Here is a 20,161-nt window from a genome sequence, read left to right as displayed (position 1 = left end):
AGCCAGTAGGTAACAAAAGCTCAACACTGCACCTAGCATCCTGGAGCACTTCTGTTGATTTTGTACGTGTTTTGAGTTTTTATGTGCTCCTGAGTTTTTACATGCTTCAGAGTTTGTACATGTTTTGGAGTTTGTACGTGTTTTTACGTGTTTTGGAGTTTGCACGTGCATCAGGGTTTGTACATGCTTCAGAGTTCGTACGTGTTTTGGAGTTTTGTACGTGTTTGTACATGTTTTGGAGTTTGCACGTGCTTCAGGGTTTGTACATGCTTCAGAGTTTGTACATGTTTTGGAGTTTGTACGTGTTTTTACGTGTTTTGGAGTTTGCACGTGCTTCAGGGTTTGTACATGCTTCAGAGTTCGTACGTGTTTTGGAGTTTTGTACGTGTTTGTACATGTTTTGGAGTTTGCACGTGCTTCAGGGTTTGTACGTGCTTCAGAGTTCGTACGTGTTTTGGAGTTTTTACGTGCTTTGTCTCTAGGGGCCACCGTAAATATACTTTTATTTATTCACTCCACATAAAATGTAATAAATAAATCATAATACAAAAATCAACTATTCACATTTCAACTTTTAACTATTTAAATTTTCAGCTTTTTCCTTTTACAAATTTAAAGTGAAACAACACAAAACACCGCAAACCACAACACAATTAAATATAACTTATAATATGAAAACAAAAAGAACATGCATATTCTCTGTCATGCATGAACTTTCTGAATCCTTTATCATCTGCAACTGAATATAGTTGTGGACAGGGGCGGAGCGTGGGGGTGGCTTACTGGGCTTAAGCCCGGGTTGTTTTGTCAGAAGCCCGGGGTATTTTGGAGTGCAATTTTTTCATAGTTAGATGCCTGGCTGACAACTGTATAAAACAAAAAGTACACACAATATTCGAAGCACATAGTGCACACTGTGGGAATTTACGACTGTGCGTGAATCCCCCCCTGATATTGGTATGATCCAAGCTCAGGCACTAAGCGACTGAGCGAGGGGGCGGGGCAGCTGCTGCCCGTCAGTGCGCTGTTGGAGAGACGGAGCCAGCCATACTAAGGAGAGCTTAAGTTTGACCAGGTACCAAAGCAAATCATTCGTACCGTACAAATAATGTAAATATGACGGTGCATCACGAAAGATTGATATCAAACTGATCACTTGACCAATATTACGTTACTTGCTCTTCAAGTGAATCAACAAATGGCGAAATGAAAAGCCGAACAAATGCTATATTTTTTTAGAGATTCTTAGCTTACGTGTGTTTATTTCATATTTTCAGTTCTTACCCTCCCCGACTAAATCGGTTTCAGTTATGTACTGAAATATAAGAATGGACATTAGAGGGTTCTTTCAAAGAAAAACTCAGGTAAATGTTATTTTATATATTATGCTTTGTATGTTGTTCAGTATATTTGTATGCAAAACAAGAGGAATTTCAGTACACAGCAGGATATTCACATTTGTAACCAGATATTTACACTTTAGGGAGAAAACATAAAACATTTTTACTGCACAACATCAATTTAGAGTAAACTTTTGTTTTAGATAAATATTGAAATATCTTTTGAATTAGTTAAATGTCACAATAAAGAGAGACAGAGCTTTCTGTTTTTTATCACTTTCATCAAATTTAGGAGTACATGTACACTAAGTTTATTGTTAATTAATAAGAAAACTCCAGACGATTCCATTCTGAGCTGAAGAAGCTTCTGATAGGTTAGTAGAGTCCATGTGAGTAAACAGGTGGCACAGCTGTGGATGCATATAAGGCAAAACACAGAGCCTGTTTCTGTGACATGGGAAAATCAAGAGATGTCAACCAAAACACCAGGAAAAGAACTGTGGAGCTCCATAAGTGTGGCTCAATTTTGAATACAATTTGGTGCCATTTGCAATTAAGAAATACAGACGATTTCTCTCTTTACTCTTAAAGTTAACAAATATGTTTTTTATATTTATCAATCTAAAAAAATAAACATTTAGTCTGATTTGATGTTACAATTAAAAAGTGTTTGTGTTTTTATCTGAAGAGTTTGTAAATATCTGTATATTTGATGATTGTCAGCACAAAGAGGGAGAGAGGAACAGAGAGGGAGATGGAGAATGAGGACAGAACAGAGATGAACAAGAGCAGGTGAGACACACATGTTAGTCAAATGGTTGTTTACCAAAAGTATCACCGTATCATAGGTACTCATGTATCTCATACCTAGTGTTTCTTTTTAGGTTTGTTATTTTTCAAATTCTATATTTATTAAGTTATGAAGGCTTGTTTGCACAACAAGGCTAAATAATTATATAAACCTTTCTCAATCTAAATATTGTACTTTGGTAAAATTAAAAAATAAATGTAGTGCAGGTCTATGATGATTTTTAGTGCTACTATCATCTAGTTCTGATTCTGGTTCTGTCTTGGTTAAGTCCCAAGTAGTGCTGATTTTGAACTGTTGTAGTCCTGTTTTAATTCTGGATCAGTTCTTGGTCTGGTTGAATTGGGGTTTAGTCCTCGTGTCTTGATACAGCCCTGATTTTGTTCTGCCTTGCTGCTTAATTAAAAAACTAGTTTAAGGTGTTCTGCACATGTGATATATATTTTTCCCTATATGAAGTCATTCTTGTTGGTTTAAAATGGAGCACTGTAACAAAAAATAATTTCCCCCAGGGATCAATAAAGTATTCTGATTCTGATTCTTTTTTGAACAAAACTCAAAACAGAGCCAATTAATCTTTCAGTCATTTCTACCCCCCCCCCCCCCCCCCCCCCAAGGGAAAAAAAATCCCACATGCATACTATCCTTTTGGGCTAAGCCCCGGGTGTTTCAAATGTCTGGCTCCGCCTCTGGTTGTGGATGATTACTATACCTTTCTAATGTGACGTTGTTGTCCCTGGCTCTCTTTCTCTCTGTCTCCCTCCCGCTCTGTTCCTGTGCTACTCAGTGTTGCCAACTCCTCAGTAAGGAAAATCGCTATTGGCTGTCCTAAAAGTCGCTAGAAGTCGCTAAATGACGTCATCGCCTAATTTGCATAATTGGTCATGCTAATCTAATTGTAACCTATGTTGTTGGAGAGAGAAATAACATCGTGGAAGAGACATAAAGTGAGTAAAAAACTTCCTAAATGCATTTAAAGTTTATTTAGAACTACAAATTAAATTTCTTTTAGCAATTATTGTTTTTTTTTAATGTCACAATTCCAACCCTGCTCCTTTACCCGGGCTTGGACCGGCAAAAGTGACCCGAAATTGGCGCTCTGGTGGAGTTACTTTGTGTGTGTGTGTTTATAAGTAGTTTTAAACCTTGTGATCCACAAAACAACATAAGAGTAAAAGAAGAACTGACTGCGTTACAGCACCCGCTGCTTGTTGAGAGTAAAAGCGATACGCGCTTTCACGTCTTTTTTTAGCGACCTTTTTTTTAGAAAAAAAGTCGCTAAGGGGTCTGAAAATTTGCTAAATATAGCGACAAAGTCGCTAAGTTGGCAACACTGGTGCTACTGAGTGTAACTACCGCCCCTCCCCCCTCTGCCAAGCGTAAAGCAGAAGGCTCGTGTGCAGAAATAACCGGCTCTAAGAGCCATTTCGTTCGTGAACGACCCATCACTAGAAGAAAAGCTCTCTGCATGTACAGACTGATATTTTGGTTGGAGAGACACAAAACCTGCAGCTCCAGAATCCAGCGCAAAAAAAGATGCGTCGGGTCCGCGCGCTGTGTTTATGTCTTTGTGCAGAATCCGTGTACCTGCTCTCGTTTACTGTTTTAGCTGTTCAGTGGTTGTTGAAATTTTGTGGGATTTATCCTGAGATTGTGACGTTTTGGGCAAAATACATGAATGAGTTAAAAATGAATTCAGGATTTTAATGAATCGATATCGCGTTACTCAAGCTAGAATCGATTTTAAATCGGAAAATCGATTATCAAAACCCACACCAAATTAACTAATTACTGTGGAAAATAAAAATCTCAGCCAGTGGCAATAAGGGACATGAGACACTGCTCTCCCCAACATAAGCTACTTTTACAGGTTAAAAGCGTCAGTATTGGTTTCGGTATCAGCAATACCGGCCCCGTATTTACTTGGTATTGGATTGACACCAAATGTACATTTTCGCACATCACAAAGTGCTTTATTTTGACTCTGAACCTCAAACTATGCTTCCTCTGCAGCGCTGCGAGTTAACATAAGATGCGCTGAGCGTGTACTGATGTGAGAAGCCATTACTGTCATATCCTGCAGCGATTCAGCAACAACGCGGCCTGCCGACATCACCTGAAGAAGCGGGGGGTAAAAATAAAGGTGGCACGGGGAAACGCATGGCGGTGGACGTGAACATCCATCGCACTTCAAATATTATCTCATAGCGTCGGGACTGATGGAGCGCTGATGCTGCCATCATCCATCTGCTGAGTGAACGAGGTCTGAGACTCCATTACTCTAAATCTACCTCCGCTCCCCTGATCTAATACACATTTGAATCAATCAACACAGCGCGCATTCTGATCACAGCGTAATGGATTATGAAGAGCGAAGGTTGACGAGCAGAGAGGCAGAGACGACGCTGCTGAGATAATAACTCCTCTCAGACTCTGTGGGATTAATCCAGACCCGAACGCCACACAGAGGAGGAGACGCCACTGCTCCAGCACTTCCTGTTAATGATGTGACTCCTGGGCAGCGAGAGAGCGCCGATCTCGAATTGTTCCGCTCAGCGCCGCCTGAATTAACCCTCCTGCCACCAAAGAAGCAACTTGACAGGATTAAAGAAGCACTCATCACGTGAAGTACTGTGTGTGTGTGAACACAGGTGCAGGTTACAATTCACACATGAAAGAAAAAAGAAATCACAATGGCATCAGTGTTTGTGCTTGAAATAATAAGCATAGTGTAAGTGAATGCAGAGATTAGGAGATGTGGAGGGCCGCTGTCAGTGAATAACCAGCTTGTGCTTGTTAAGGAATGCTGTCTTCATTTAAGTGACTTAAGAACTATAAAAATACAATACTGTGAAAGAAAATCTACTGAAAAGCGACACAAACCAACTTCAAGGAAACACAAAAACTTCAAAGATGCACAAAAATACAAACTACAAAAATGACAAACCAACTACAAAGTGACAAAACTTCAAAAGGAAAAAACATGAAACTGCTCCAAAAAGACAAATTTACTACGTAGAGTGAAACCAACTACAAAGTGACGAGTGTTACAAAAAACAACTGTCCGACTGCAAACACAACTACACCGAGCCAAGACATCGTGAAGCTTTGCGCGGTGGGAGCTTCTGGACTAACCACAGTGTGAGACGACTCGTACGAAAGTACAAACGTTGTCACGTGCATAACATTGTACTAACATCTAACAGCTAATCGAAACCATTTTAAACTTATTAAAGTGTAACACTCATTCAGGATTACAGGTCTGTAAACCTGCATGGAAACCAAAAACAAGTCTTGAGCTTTTAATTTGCTTGAGAATTTTTTATATTTTCTTTAATATCACAGTAATCCAGTTGCTACTAGAGATGGCACGATACCACTTTTTTATGTCCGATACCAATACCGATATCATAAATTTGGATATCTGCCGATACCGATATGAATCCGATATAGTGTTTTTAATCAATAAAACTGTTTTTTTAATATATTGCTGCATTTTGTATAAGTTTATACTCAAGTTTAAATAAACAACAATACTAAAGCTATTCTGTTATACCTGTATGTAAAAAATACACTGCACCCAAAATAATTCATAGTTCAGCAACACTGATCAATCTAATAAACTTAAACCTACTCCATCCTCCCTATTCTGGTATTTTAAAGAGTACTTAGCAGAAATATTAAGCAACCTAACTAATAGGGTATAGTAGTATAGTAGTACAGCTTACTAGGGTATATTAGACTTAACAGTTACTATATACAGTAATGGACTTCTATATATTTTACATAAGATTAAAACTTTGGTTGTAAGATTCAGATAATTATTTATTAAAAGCTCGACATTTTAAATGAGAATAAGAAAGAAAAGTATGTCTTTGTGCCCCCTTTTCCTTGTTAATGCCCTATTGGCCCCCCTAGCTAAACTTTGCTAGATCCGCCCCTGCACAGTTACCAGCCGTCAGCTGCGTGGAAAAGGATCCTGGTGTAGAAATTAATATTAGATAAATTCTAACAACAGATTATCAAGCTTAAACGTGCTGCTGTTGTTCAGCTGCTGGTTTCCTCTTTCTGGTGCAAAGTGGGCCAAAAACAAACAAGAGAGACGGACTCACGACAGAAAAGCCGATCAGCTGATCAATGAGCAGTTTCATGATTGAAGTAGCAGCAAGAAGAGGCAGTCGCTCCATATATCGGTTGTTAAGCTTAACGTGGAAATGCTTCACAAACATTCACAGATGAACTTACACACTTGCTTTACTTCTCTCTGGGATAACTTGGAATCTAAAGAAGGGCATCAAAAAAGCCAAACACCATTACAAAAAGAAGGTAGAAGAACACTTCTCCAACTCCAACCCCCGACGCATGTGGCAAGGACTCCAGACCATTACAGACTACAGGACCACCAAACCCTCCCCCGCATCCTCTGATGTCTCCTTCCTCAACGAGCTCAACAACTTTTATGCTCGTTTTGAGCGAGGGAACCCCACAACCACAACCAAAGCAGACATGACGCCAGACCACCAACCTCTGACTCTCTCCCCCACCGATGTAGGAGCGGTGCTGAGCAGGATCAATGTCCACAAGGCTGCAGGTCCCGATGGCATCCCCGGGCGTGTTCTCAGAGCGTGTTCTGAGGAGCTTGCAGGAGTGCTGACAGACATATTCAACCTGTCCTTGGCCCACGCTGTGGTACCGGCCTGCTTCAAATCCACCTCCATCGTCCCGATACCCAAAAACTCCAACCCATCTTGCCTCAATGACTACCGCCCAGTAGCACTCACCCCCATCATCACTAAGTGCTTAGAGCAGCTGGTCCTAGCACACTTCAAATCCTGTCTCCCCCCCACCCTGGACCCCCACCAATTCGCATACCGCCAGAACAGGAGCACAGAGGATGCAGTCTCCATCGCACTGCACTCTGTCCTCTCACACCTGGACAACAACAACACCTACGCCAGAATGCTGTTTATAGACTTCAGTTCAGCATTCAACACAATCCACCCCTCACAACTCATCAGGAAACTGACAGACCTGGGCATCAGTTCCCTCATCTGCAAATGGTTACTGGACTTCCTGACCAACCACCCCCAACACGTCCGGCTGGATAACCACTGCTCATCTACAATCACGATGAACACCGGTGTACCACAAGGCTGTGTGATGAGCCCTTTCCTCTACTCCCTCTTCACCCACGACTGCAGACCTGCTGATGGTTCCAACACCATCATTAAGTTTGCAGATGACACCACGGTGATTGGCCTCATCAGTGACAACGATGAGGCCGCCTACAGGGAGGAGGTGGATCGTCTGGCTGAGTGGTGCGACACAAACAACCTGCTGCTTAACACCGAGAAGACCAAGGAGCTCATCGTGGACTACAGGAGGAATGCTGACCCACATCCACCCATCCACATTAAGGGGACGGCTGTGGAGCGTGTGAGCAGCTTCAAGTTCCTGGGAGTCCACATCTCCGAGGATCTCACCTGGACGACCAACTGCTCCAAGCTGGTCAAGAAGGCTCACCAGCGCCTCTTCTTCTTGAGGACTCTGAGGAAGAACCACCTGTCCTCAGACATCCTGGTGAACTTCTATCGCTGCACCATCGAGAGCATCCTGACCAACTGTATAACAGTCTGGTACGGGAACTGCTCTGCCTCGGACCGGAAGGCGTTGCAGAGGGTCGTGAAAACTGCCCAGCGCATCGCCGGAGCACCACTTCCTGCCATAAAAGACATCTACAGGAAGCGGTGTCTGAAAAGGGCTGGGAAAATCATCAGAGACCCCAGTCACCCATCACATGGACTCTTCACCCTCCTGCCCTCTGGGAGGCGCTACAGGAGCCTCCGGACTAAGACCACCAGGTACCGGAACAGCTTCTTCCCCACAGCTGTCAGACTCCTGAACTCTGCCTCCTGACATCTGACCCACGTTAACTCATGGACTGAACATACACACACACACAATGGACAACTGTACCCTCAAACACACAATAATAACATGGAGTGAACCACCACTCACAACCACTAGCACTTTATATAGCCTCTGTAGAAATTATCCACACCCTCACTTACCTTAACTGCACTACTGTATAGCTCTGTGTAAATAATCATTCTGTACATACGATAATTTTTAACCCTACAACTGTTTACAACTTGCATAGTTCCCATTTCTGTATAGCTGTATATCCCAGATTCCTGTAAAGTTATTTATTTCATATTCTGTATAGTTTTTCATATTTATATCCTGTTCATAGCCTGTACATAGCTTGTACTCACTACAGCCTGTACATACTTATAGTTATAGAATATTCACAACATACTTCATACCGTGTACATTATAACATACCATAATAGACCCATTTCTGTAATATACTCACATATCTATATTATTGCTAATATATATTGTAATATATCTATATCACTAAGCACTTCTGGATGGATGCAAACTGCATTTCGTTGCCCTGTACCTGTGCATGTGCAATGACAATAAAGTTGAATTCTATTCTATTCTATTCTATTCTATTCTATCTGAGATGAAATGCTGGTGAGGCTACAAATACACACAGCTGCTCTATCACGAGCACACTGCTCCGAGATGCTACGATTATGAGACGAGTTACGCCATGTTGCAAGTTTTGTGGGGTGCTTTTTTGATATTTAATGGATCGGATTACATTTTTTATTTCTCTCCGATATCCGATCCAGTAATTTACGTCAGTATCGGACCGATACCGATACGTAATATCGGATCGGTCCATCTCTAGTTGCTACACTACAAAAACACATCAGCTACAGCAGATAATAAAGCCGTTTTTAACGGAACAGATTTGAGCAAATGTCAATAAATTTAAACTACCTGTGGCTGACATTACAACCAACCATTATGGAGCTGTTTTTGTAATTTAAACAACTAAATAAGAACTGTTATTAATAACAGAACACGCCAAACACTGAACCTCTGATAAGGAGATGTTTTAAATAAGGGTTTCCATCAAATAATCGGCTACTATCTGAACATACGCTGGACTAAACTGAACTACAAGGGAATAAGAGATGAAACATATATCTGGGAAGATATGCAGAAGAGATGCACTGGTCTGCTGGACTTACACACTGATCTCTGTCGATTTACCGTTCATCTCACCTATGGCCATGAGCTGTGGGTACCACCTGAAGGAATAAGGTCACAGGTGCCTAACCTTTCAGCTTTTCTGGGAGGAAACCTTCCATGCAGAGAGGATAAGTGGACGAAAGCTGATTGTTGGATGGGCTCCCCAAAGCTCCAACCTCAACCCTATTGGAAATTTGTGGACTGTGCTTACAATTGTTGTCCACGTCAGGGACACAGCTTTGTACGACACACCAGTCACCAAAATAAATTTCAGATATCCGCAGAGATAGTAAATTAATAATCAATTACGTTCTTGCACCTGGAAAGAGATCTGGATTACCTAATCCACATCATAACGTCTTTAAGAATGTCTGCAGACCTATTTGGCACTCTGAAGTCATGAATGCTTTGTGAGGGTCGATATGATTTGAAAAGGTGAAAAAAGCAGTATTGGAATGTGTAATAACACATTCAAGTTCATTGCTAAGCGATCGGGACTGACAGCAACTCAACCACAAATTCACTTCTATTAAGTTCAATTACTTTAGCTATATAACACCAAATGACAACACCAGTTGCCTCACCGCACTTGATATTTCAAGGTAAAGCCCCAACAATGATAGAGAGAAAACCTCAACAATCAGATGACCTCCTGTGAGCAAGCACTTGGTAACTGTGGGAATGAAGAACTCCCTTTTAACAGGAAGAAACCTCTGCAGAAGAACCTCAGAGAGGGGAATCAATCACTACTGAACTTAATGTGGCCTTCAGATCTGCTCGAGAACAGTGCCAAGCCAAGCACCGTGCAAACTGTTGGATGGAGTGTTGTGAAGCACGCTGTCACATGGACAGCAGTGGGGACGCGTGGTCTGGCAATCCGATGGATGAGTCTGGGTTTGGTGGTTGCCAAGGGAACCGTATCTATCTGACCTCACTGTGCCAAGTGTAAAGTTTGGTGGAGGAGGGATTATGGTGTAGGGGTGTTCTTCAGGAGTTGGGCTCAGCTCTTAGCTCTAGTGAAAGGAGCTCTTCATGCTTCAGCAGACCGAGACTTTTTGGACAATTTCATGTTCCCAGCTCTGTGAGAACAGTTTGGAGATGGCACTTCCTGTTCCAACATGGCTGCACACCAGCGCACAAAGCAGGTCCATAAAGACATGGATGAGCCAGGCTGGAAGAACTTGACTGGCCTGCACAGAGTCCTGACAGAACATCTTTGGGATGAATTAGAGACTGTGACCGCACAAATGTGCTCGTGGAAGAATGGTTAAAACTTCCTATAAATACTCCTAAATCTGTGGAAAGTCTTTCCAGAAGCGCTGAAGCTGTTATAGCTGCAAAGGCTGGACTGACACCACAACATTAGGTTTTCTGAGCTAATATTACGTAGAGGACATTCTGTGACACATAACATAATACAGAAAGTGTCGTGGACTGAGCACGATATCCTGTGATCAGGTTTTATCGCAGTGTTTTCTCTGCTCTTCATCCTCCCGCTAACAGCACGCCGCACTCGGCTGTAACACAGCAGAAGAAGAGCAGCAGCACATGTTTAATTCATCGGCCCCGCGCGTCCCTCAAGTTAATTCCACCGCGGGCCGTGTTTATTTCTGCTTTGTACTTTTGTTTAAAGCCAGTTGTTGACAACTCTTGAACATGTCAAACTATCACCGCTAATAATTGCTTAAGGAGCTGGAACTTTCTGCAAATGTTGGTTCCAGCATGAAAAACTCCTCCTCCTCCTCCTCTCCCTTTTTCGCTCGTGAAAGTCTCTCAGATGAATTTTTGATTTTTTCCTCCTCACCGTCTGACTCTCAGCAAAAAGATTCTCTCTGAAATTCAAAGCGATGGCTTTGAAAGAATAAAAAAGAATAATGTAGCGCTGCCGCCTGCTGCTGCTGCTTCCTCTTTTTTTGTTTTTGGTGGTAAAAAAAAGTCAAGAGCTGCTCTTTTTCTTTCTTTTTTGATTAGTTCAGTTTCTTTTCTCCCACTCTGGCTTTTTGTTCTTGACCCAGGAATGCTAAAGAGGCTCCTTCTTCTTCTTCTGTGGTGGAGTTGGGAATAATAATGTTATGCTGAGGAAGATGAATCGGTACAAGCGCCGGCCCCGGGGCGGTATACACCTCTCTCTTTGGGTCAATGCCATTTCTCTTCAGATCGTGACGCCGCCACTCAACTGGAGATGCCAGTTGATTAATCCCAATTAGACGGGCTGTCACTTTCCTGCAGAGAGAGGAGGAGGAGGAGGGATGTTTCCTCCACAGTTTGGAGGGAAAGAGGATTTTTCCATGTCTGTCAGTGATGTGCAGACGGACAGATGGAGGAATAACGAGTCTCTGCAACAAAATCAGATCTGAAGACGTCTTCTTTTAGTCTCAGTCCTCACTGAGGAGAAGAAGATGCGGGTACAGGAAGCTGACATCACAGCGTCGCATTTCCAACCGGAGCTGAGAGCAAAATTTAAATGGTCACAAAAGAGTGAATCTGTTTGTCTGCGTTGATGCAACGCATTCTAATAATTACATTTCACGGCTGGAGAACGTATTTTATCCAGCTCTTCATCAGGGATGCATCACCATGGCAACCAAGAAAATCATCTTTTAAAGAACTGGGAACTGTTTCATGTCAACCCAAACCTTTTCTTTAACCTAACCACGTTGTTTAAATTACCCGAGTAGTTAAACTGAAAAGTAGTTTTTAGTTAAACATATTCAGCTCCAGTCAAACCTTTAATAGAGCTGAACTCACCACACCTGCTCAGTCAGACCAACAACAACAAACTACTAAATCATATTTTATTCCACTGAGGGGCCCTCTAACATGGTCACATGGGTGTGACACAAGTGCTCGGGGACTGCTTACAAAGTTCAGCAACACAACAACATAATGCAAAGTTAGTCGTTATATTCAAAATGAATTATCCATGCTGGTACCTTTACCCTGTACAGTGTTGTGACATTTCTCATGTGCATTTTTTAACCCGGTAGTTTGCAAAAAGCACTGTGTGATAGTGTGATCAACGGGCCAGCATGCAAAAAATGTTAAATAAGAGACTGAGCCGTCAGTCGAAGAAGCCAGTGAGCTATGAGAAGTATTATTCATTATCTATAGAGACAGAAACAGTAAATAAATGTGTCTTTATCGGGGTGTTGGCATGTGAAGTTGGACATGGGAGTCTATGGGGGCACGATCTGATATCGTCGTGTTGGTGTTGTTCCCAGATCATCATAGTAAATGTTGCTCCAGGATCAACATTGCAAGTGACCAATCAGAATGTTGTGACGTCATACTTTTGCGACTTCGGGAAAAACCGCCGTAAAAAACAAAAAACTGTACTTAAGCTGCGAGAAACCGCCTCTGTCCGCCAATCAACGGGCCGTGACTCTAACCCTTTAATAAACGGTAAGCAGAATTAATATTGTCCTTGCAACATTGGAATTTCATAAATGCAGGAATGACTTGGCGCGCAAACGAATAACGTCACAACAATGTGATTGGTCACTTGCAATGTTAAACCTGGAACAACATTTTCATGATGATCTGGGAACAACACCAACACAACGATATCAGATCATCCGTCTATGGCTAGGGATGTGTACCGGTATCCGGTGCCATGATGGCACCGGTTCTGACATAAACGGCAGTAACCAGACTGAAAAGCAGCGCACATTTCAGTGCTTCATTTTGGTCCTTTTTTTTTACTGAGATGTCATACACTTGCACACTACACTTACCTTTGCGAGCGTAGTAGGCAGGCCCAGGTACGTCCGTTCTTTTAGAGCAGAGCTACAGATTAAAAATGCCCAAGGCGAAGCGGTCAAAGTCTGGCTGTATTTCACAGCAAAAGATGCAAACTCAGCAGCCTGCAACAAGTGCTTTAAGCTGATACTATGATACTGTCTAAGGAGGCAACACCTCAAATCTGATGAAACACCTGGCAACGCATAGCGTTTTTTTTAAAAGCCGAGAAATGCGCCGTATTTGATAGCTTGCTGCGAGACCTCACACCAAGCACATCTACTGCGGGTGTGGTGCCTGTTATCGGACCCGGAGTTTGCAACATCCCCCAAAAACACGAAGAGGAGAGTCCTGGCCCCTAGCCCTGCCAGTGTAGCAGAAATGATGAGGATGATGATGCAGCAGCAGCCGTTCTTCTCTGCGTGAGTCGCTTAATGTTGTTCGTGTGTAATTTACGTTGAGTAGGCTAACCACGTTATTACATTAATGCATGTAAGGTGAACTAGCAAACATCATCATAGCTACATGCGGCTGTCCTCTTGTTTGATGGCAGATACTCCCTGCACGCTGGCCAAAAAGGCTAAAATGACCAAAGAAAAATTGGGAAACAGTTAAACATGAGGTTTTTGGACAAAGTTTGTGTTTTTTCCATTGTTTAAGCACTGCTTCCAGCCAAGAGTGATGCCATAAATCCCCCATAGCTGCAGAAAAGGCTAACATTGTTATCTTTTTACAAAAAAACAGCTAAACATGAGAGGTTTTTGGACAAAGTTTGTGTTCTTGATTCTTTAAGCACCGGCACCGTTTCAAAAGTACCGGTTTGGTACTGGTATTGGATAAAACCTCAACGATACCCATCCCTATCTATGGGGACTGACTCAGTGCTGGAGCCTCCGGTGGACGTTAGAGGAACTGCAGAGTTTGGCACTTCATCGTTGGCTTCACTTTTTTGTTGGTTTTACATAAGATAAATATCATAATTAAAGTGAAGCTGCTGTCTTAGTAATGATTATAGTTAGCAATAAAGACCCGAGGCTGTGCTGCGTGACCTCTTTGGACACTTTGATCACAAAAGCATTAAAAAGCCTGAACACTTGAAAAACCAGCCAGCTGCACATCACTACAGGACTGGCTTTAATAAAGTGAAGAACATATGAAACATTCAGCAGATTTGAGCATTTCCTCTGTATTATAATAACCACACTGCCTTTACAGAGTCGAGGGCGACTGTGTGAACAGCGCGTTACAAAGTGCTGTTTCCTTAAATCACCTTTGAACCTGCCATGTTGGAAGACTCGCTGTTGTTCTGTTTATTTGCTCTGTTGTCTCTCGCTTCGTCTGCTTGTAATGAACTGACTGAGGGCCCAGAGGTTAGCTTTAATGCTCCCTGTTGTTTTTCTGTTTTCCGCAGGCTGGAAACAGGCGACACACGAGTGCTCGCAGTCTTTATATTACAGGCGATTAAATATTCATGCAGCTTCCTGCGTGAGTAAAGTGTCAACAGGGTGTTTGCATTCTAACGACAACGACATGGCAAATATTGAAAGCTGCAGTCAGACAGATGTTTATGAGGGAAAATGTAAAAACACGATCCTTTTCAGGAGGATTTCAGACGCTTCGATCCCGTAAACGTCTCTGTGTGGCGATCAGATCAAAGCCGACCAGCTTCATTAGCTCTTCGGCCTCTAATTGACAGCATGCAGAGAAACAAAAACCCAGAAACAACAAAAAGATGTTAGAGAAGCTCAAGCCTCAGTTTCAACTGTTTGAACATCATGAAGATTCATATAATTTTTACTTACTTAACTCGAATTTATTTAATATAAAACACTTTTAACAAGTTATAAAAGCACTTTAAAACAGATTGATACCCTTAAAACACAAACTGAAGGGACTACAAAACTAAAATCAGCTAAATAACTGTTGAAATTACAACAATTAAAATGGAGCTACTGTGTTTTTTCTATATGCTGTGTAATGTAGACGATCTCTGGTTTTAGACAGAGGATTATATGAGAAGCTCTACAAAAAGCTAGAAAAAAAAGACTTGTGGAAACTGAATATGTCCTCACTAGAAGAGAAACTAGCTTTACTGGCCAAGTGCTGGAAGCCTACTGAAGAGCACTACATCCTGCTAAGATAAATAATAATTCAAACAAATCCCTGACCCTCAGCAAAGAAAAGTTCAGAGAATCTGACAGTAGAATAGTTGAAAACAGTATTTGGAGTAATTTAAACAGTGACCTTTCAGCTAATGGGGATTGTTTTTGTAATACTTAATATAAATATATAAAAATGGCATAATAGTAGAAAAATTGCTCCCCATTTAACTTTCTAGCCAAACATGAAAATCCTGACGAGTCAGTAAAAAAGAAAATGCTATCAAACACAGACATTTCTCACTTTAAGGGTTTATTAAGAATTCGGGGTGTAAAGGCAAGCAGTTAAAAGAAATCTAATCCAAGTAAGTGAATAGCTTTAATTATGAAATCAGTGAGGGGTCATTTAACGTGTCTTTCAGCATCAATAACCATAACTAACCCTGTAAACCAGCACAAAACACCTCAAAAAGTTCCCTTAATGACTGCAGCCTTCATAAATAAATCCCTTAGAAACCGTGGATGCTAACCCTTTACCGCTGTGGCTGATTCATGGAGAATCCGCCTGGATTTAATGAACAAATTAAGGACATTTAACGTATGAAATAACATGTTTTGGTTCATTCAGAGGCCATGTGGGGGATGGAGAGAGTTCTGTCAGAATAAGAGCACAGATCTGAGAGTCTGAGAAAGGAAGAAGGCGCATTAAAGAGGAAACAGTCGAGTCGAGTCGAGAGTGAACTCCGTTTGTCTCCGAGCTCCAAAACAGCAGCCAGCATGGTGCCAATTAGCACGGAGCACGCTAACATGCGCCCTCCCGCCGCTTCTGATTAAACTGCATACTGATGGTATAAATAATCTCCAGCTACAACAGATCGGCGGGCATCTATATGTAAATGTTTAATTAACCCGTGGCTGAATCACCGCACCGGTCCACTGTGGAGGTTATTAATCTGACGATGGCGGCCATAATGCTGGGCCAACCTCGCCAAAATGAGTCGTCTGGACGACGCAGCAGATTCATCAGAGACGCCGGCTCATTTCCTAAAGTGCTGTTTGTTCTCAGTGATGAAGTCAGCAGCACATCGCTCTTTAAGGTGGACTCAAATCTGCTTAATGGTCGATCCCACACCCACAGCATTTCAATTTATCCCGAGAAGTTCGCAAACTTCCACAGATTATCACACTTAGCCGGATGCTGTCAGTCACAATGTGTTTGGCTGGACAGGAAGTTAGAAAGACAAATGTGTTAACATTCATTTCCTGTTTATATTTGATTGTAACTGAACAGGTAAATGTGCCCCTTTGGAGCCTGTGTGGATCTGAGGCTGAGATAAACAAAGTCACATCTTTATACAAAAAACTGCAGGATTATCCTGAGTTTCCCAGTCCTGGACCTAGGCTACCAAGAGGACCCCTGGCCCGGGGGTCCTCGGGTGAGCTGTTAGCCGCTGTCATTGCTGCTCAACCTAGAACCAGGATCAGAGACATGGATGGGACACCATGATTGAGACTGTGGTTTTTCTTTTCTGGTTGGCTAACAGAGTATCCTACAGCACAGCCTCAAGAGTGTTTTGCATGCTTTGTTCCGCTACATCGTCCATAAACCCACAGAGGAGTTGGTGGCCATTTGCCACCAGGTAATCCACCTCCCAAAGAACCCAGAGCACCTGAAGTTCGTGTCCTGTGGATTTGCAAGGATGGCGAGAGTGCAATCGACAGCTGTTGCATCCACATTGAGCCTCTGAGCAGTTCTTATAGTCCGTGCTACAGAAACAGGAAACTGTTCCCATCCTCCATCAGGTTTGTGACCATCAGGGTGGCTTTACTGACAGGTAGGTTGACCGATCTGGGTCAGTACATTACTCTAGTACCACAGGAGACTATTAGAAGGTGTGGGAGCCCAGCACTTAAACAGTCATCATTCCAGAGCACACCTCTAACGATGAAGACCAGGATCCTGGCTATCTTTGGAAACCACACCTTTGTAAGTCACATCTGATTTCAGCTATTTTGGGTCAACAGCATCTGCATCTCACCTCCTCGGGATGAGCCTGAGGAGGACGTGACGAGGAGGAGCGACAGGTTTGGAGGCAGTCGGTGGTGCTCTCTGGAAGGACCAACTTTCTGTCCTGGAGGACGAGGTGCCACCAGACCACGACTACTGATAACAGGCGAGTAAAAAAAAAAAAAAAAAGAATATCTGTTTTTAAAAGTTCTTGGTTCAACTGTTTGTCTGCTGAAATATTATTAGTATTATAGAGTTAATATTTTGTATGCACCGTTTTCTATGGCCTGCTGTTTAAAGAAAGGTTCACTCGGGTTAATCCTGCATTGGCCACTTTAAATAACTATGCAGAGTCCTGTAAATATTCCTGTAAATATTGTTGATTTCTTATAAATATTCTTGTTTCATTAATATCTTTTAATTTTTTGTCATTCATTAATCAGCCACTTAAAGTATTATAATTATTATAAATTAGTTTAATGTTCATAATGTTAAAAAAATACTATAAATAAAATACTTAGTTACAGTTACCTTTTGTTTAGATCATTTTATTCACAACATTTGATTGGTGACCAGCATCTGTGTCTGTGACGGTGGAGGGATCACCAGTCCCTGTCACAAAGCTGACCACCTGACAAATATTCATCCACATGTTTTGGTGAGAACATCTGCCCTCCCTCTGGGGCGTCCCTCCCCATGTAGGTACCACATGCTCCAGACTTGATGCTGGTCGGGTCTAGGACGAGTTCAGGACTGGTATAAAAAGTGTCCATGTAAACATGCTATCCAGGGCCCAGACAGGGTGGCTGAATAAGGCTCATATGCTGAACCACTTCTAGATTCAGTTAATATAAAAAATTCTATCTGCAGTCAGCGGGTCTTTTATACACTGTGTCGTGCCAGTTTTTGCCAGCTCCCTCGTCAGGTTGTAATATACCCGGCAGGCACTGAGGATGTCATCATAGAGAGGCCTGACCCTAAAGGGTTGTCATGACCTGGTTTTTCCTCCTCAGGATTACAGAGGTGGATGAACCTGTCTCCTGTCATCACTCTGTGTGGACGGAGCACAGATGAGGTGTGATTCTGTCTCCAGTCTTGAGTTTTTTGCAGCGTTTTTCTTCATGTTGCTGTAGATTGTCGTGACTGTGTCACTGGTCAAAAACAACAGAAAACGTTCTTGTTGGACTCTGATGGGGAACCTGCAGTGTCACCATCCTCCTCCTCCTCCTCCTTCCTGGGCTCAGAGCTGAACCTTTCTCTGTGTGCATGCCGGGGGCTCCTCTTCCTCTTTCCCATAACAAAACTTCCTGGTTAAAGTTGTCACTGCGTGGCTCGGACTCTGTTTGGCTTATTCCAGCTGAAAAAGAGCTTCGCTGATTGCACCACATTCAGTAGTCGTCGCATAGATTTAACAAACAAAACAGAACTGCAGAACAAAGCAAGCATACACGCATCACGCTAAACCTCACAAATCTAAAAACTCACCATCAACATCGCTTTCTCGCTTTCACCGCCGTCACTCGCACAGTTTACCCCTCTTACTCGGCAACCAAAGCTTGCGTGTCACACAGTTTTTTGATTGGTTGAAGTGGTGCAGTTTCCCACCAATAGAATAGGGACAGGTTTATTTGTGCACTTCCCTGGAAAATCCAGTTTTTACCATTTCTTCCTGACAACATTATTCAGGAAAAAGCACGAGGTAAACATTCACCATAACTGTGGGTTTACTTTGCCTAGTAATTTAAAATGTTGCATATAGTTTGAAGTCTGCACTTTTGACGCTGGTTGAATGGGACTCAGCGAGGCTGCGTCTTAAAGCAGCTTTCTGCAGATAGAGGTGTCTATTTTTTTTAAAGATTAAAATAAAAGCATCATTCTTTTATCCTTTTAGTCACAACATTTTCTCTACAATTACATAATATCTGACTGATTGTTAAAATCATTCAGTCATTGTAGTCATAATAATGCCTGCAGCGTAACCTCAATTTTTGGCACTGTTTGGCTTCCGTACATTTCAGGCTCATCTGCAGGAAAGAGTCCAAGTTTGTTCCTCCGGTAAACAACCTCAATGAGACAAAGTGCTTAAGAAGCTGCTTGGTGTTAATTTATGGAGCCCAATAGATATTTAATGTAGCATGTTATGGTACTTGGGCTTTTACTGCCCGACTTAATTGCTTTTTTGTCCTTTGTTTTCTTTACAGAGCAGTCAGCAGAGAGTCTGCAGGGCCGCACCACCTATTAGACTTAAAGACGTGAAAAATGTGACAGCCTGACTTCCTGTTTCCTTTTTACATTGAAAATTAAAATACAAAGACATGCTGATAAGACATGTGGATGCCATCAGCTGAGCAACTGGCTTAACAGCAGATGAAGAGCAACACTCGTTTTCTGAACGTTTTCTTGTAATGGAGCATTTAATACTGTAGTGGTTTTAGCTTTTAGTTTTGTTCTTCCTGGAGATGCTGAGCTCTTCTCATGTCAGAACAAGATAAATAATCTTTCCAGAAAGTTCTGGGTCTAAATGCCAGAAGTAAAATGCAGGACATGTTTCCGTGTCTTCGCACTTGCGTCCGTGGTGATCTACAGGACAGCACTTCACGAGATCTCACGTGTTTCCTTGGAGGAGACGCAACATTAAAGTGCTTCGGTTTTACTTATTTGATTCAATAGCGAGCTATCGAGGCACTTTTGCTTGGATCTACGCCCGAGACTGAATAGTTCAAATGTATTTTTTATTGTTTTATTCTATTAAAGTTAATTACTGTTGTTATTCTGCATATTTTGTGCTTTTCTGTTTTAACAAAGCTTTGACACGCCATCTCAGAGCTATGTATATTTTAATTTGCAGCTTTGATGCAGACTGAAGGCAGAACAAAGGCCTGTGTGGGATGCCTTTGTCACACTCTGCTTTAATTAAGATTAATTGCGTACCTGGGAAGAGTCCTCTGGCAGTGTTTAGCCCGGACGCCAGCAGCTAAACGCTGTCACATGGTGACGTTCAGCAGCCGGAGGAGGAGGGGGAGGATGCGAGCACTGACGGCTCTTTTTGTTTTGACTC

The 20,161-nt window shown here is 42.2% G+C and overlaps 1 long non-coding RNA gene across 2 annotated transcripts; it reads left to right on the top strand.

The window, feature by feature from the left end:
• Nucleotides 1–839: 839 nt before the first annotated feature.
• Nucleotides 840–19,873, top strand: LOC146582708 (uncharacterized). 2 transcript variants are annotated; one of them, XR_014893062.1, is made up of 5 exons: nucleotides 840–1,075; nucleotides 1,278–1,364; nucleotides 2,064–2,132; nucleotides 17,121–17,269; nucleotides 19,305–19,873. It is a non-coding gene; the product is annotated as an uncharacterized LOC146582708 (long non-coding RNA). The 2 variants fall into 2 exon arrangements; XR_014893063.1 differs by lacking the exon at nucleotides 1,278–1,364.
• The last annotated feature ends 288 nt before the right edge of the window (nucleotides 19,874–20,161 follow it).

The sequence above is a fragment of the Mchenga conophoros genome, linkage group LG1, assembly GCF_057382185.1.
Source record: "Mchenga conophoros isolate Kocher_MC1m ecotype Shallow Benthic linkage group LG1, M_conophoros_male_GT1.1, whole genome shotgun sequence".
In the NCBI taxonomy this organism is placed as follows: domain Eukaryota; kingdom Metazoa; phylum Chordata; class Actinopteri; order Cichliformes; family Cichlidae; genus Mchenga; species Mchenga conophoros.
The sequence above is the reverse complement of the archived record's forward strand: the minus strand, read 5'-3'. Positions and strand labels throughout refer to the sequence as shown.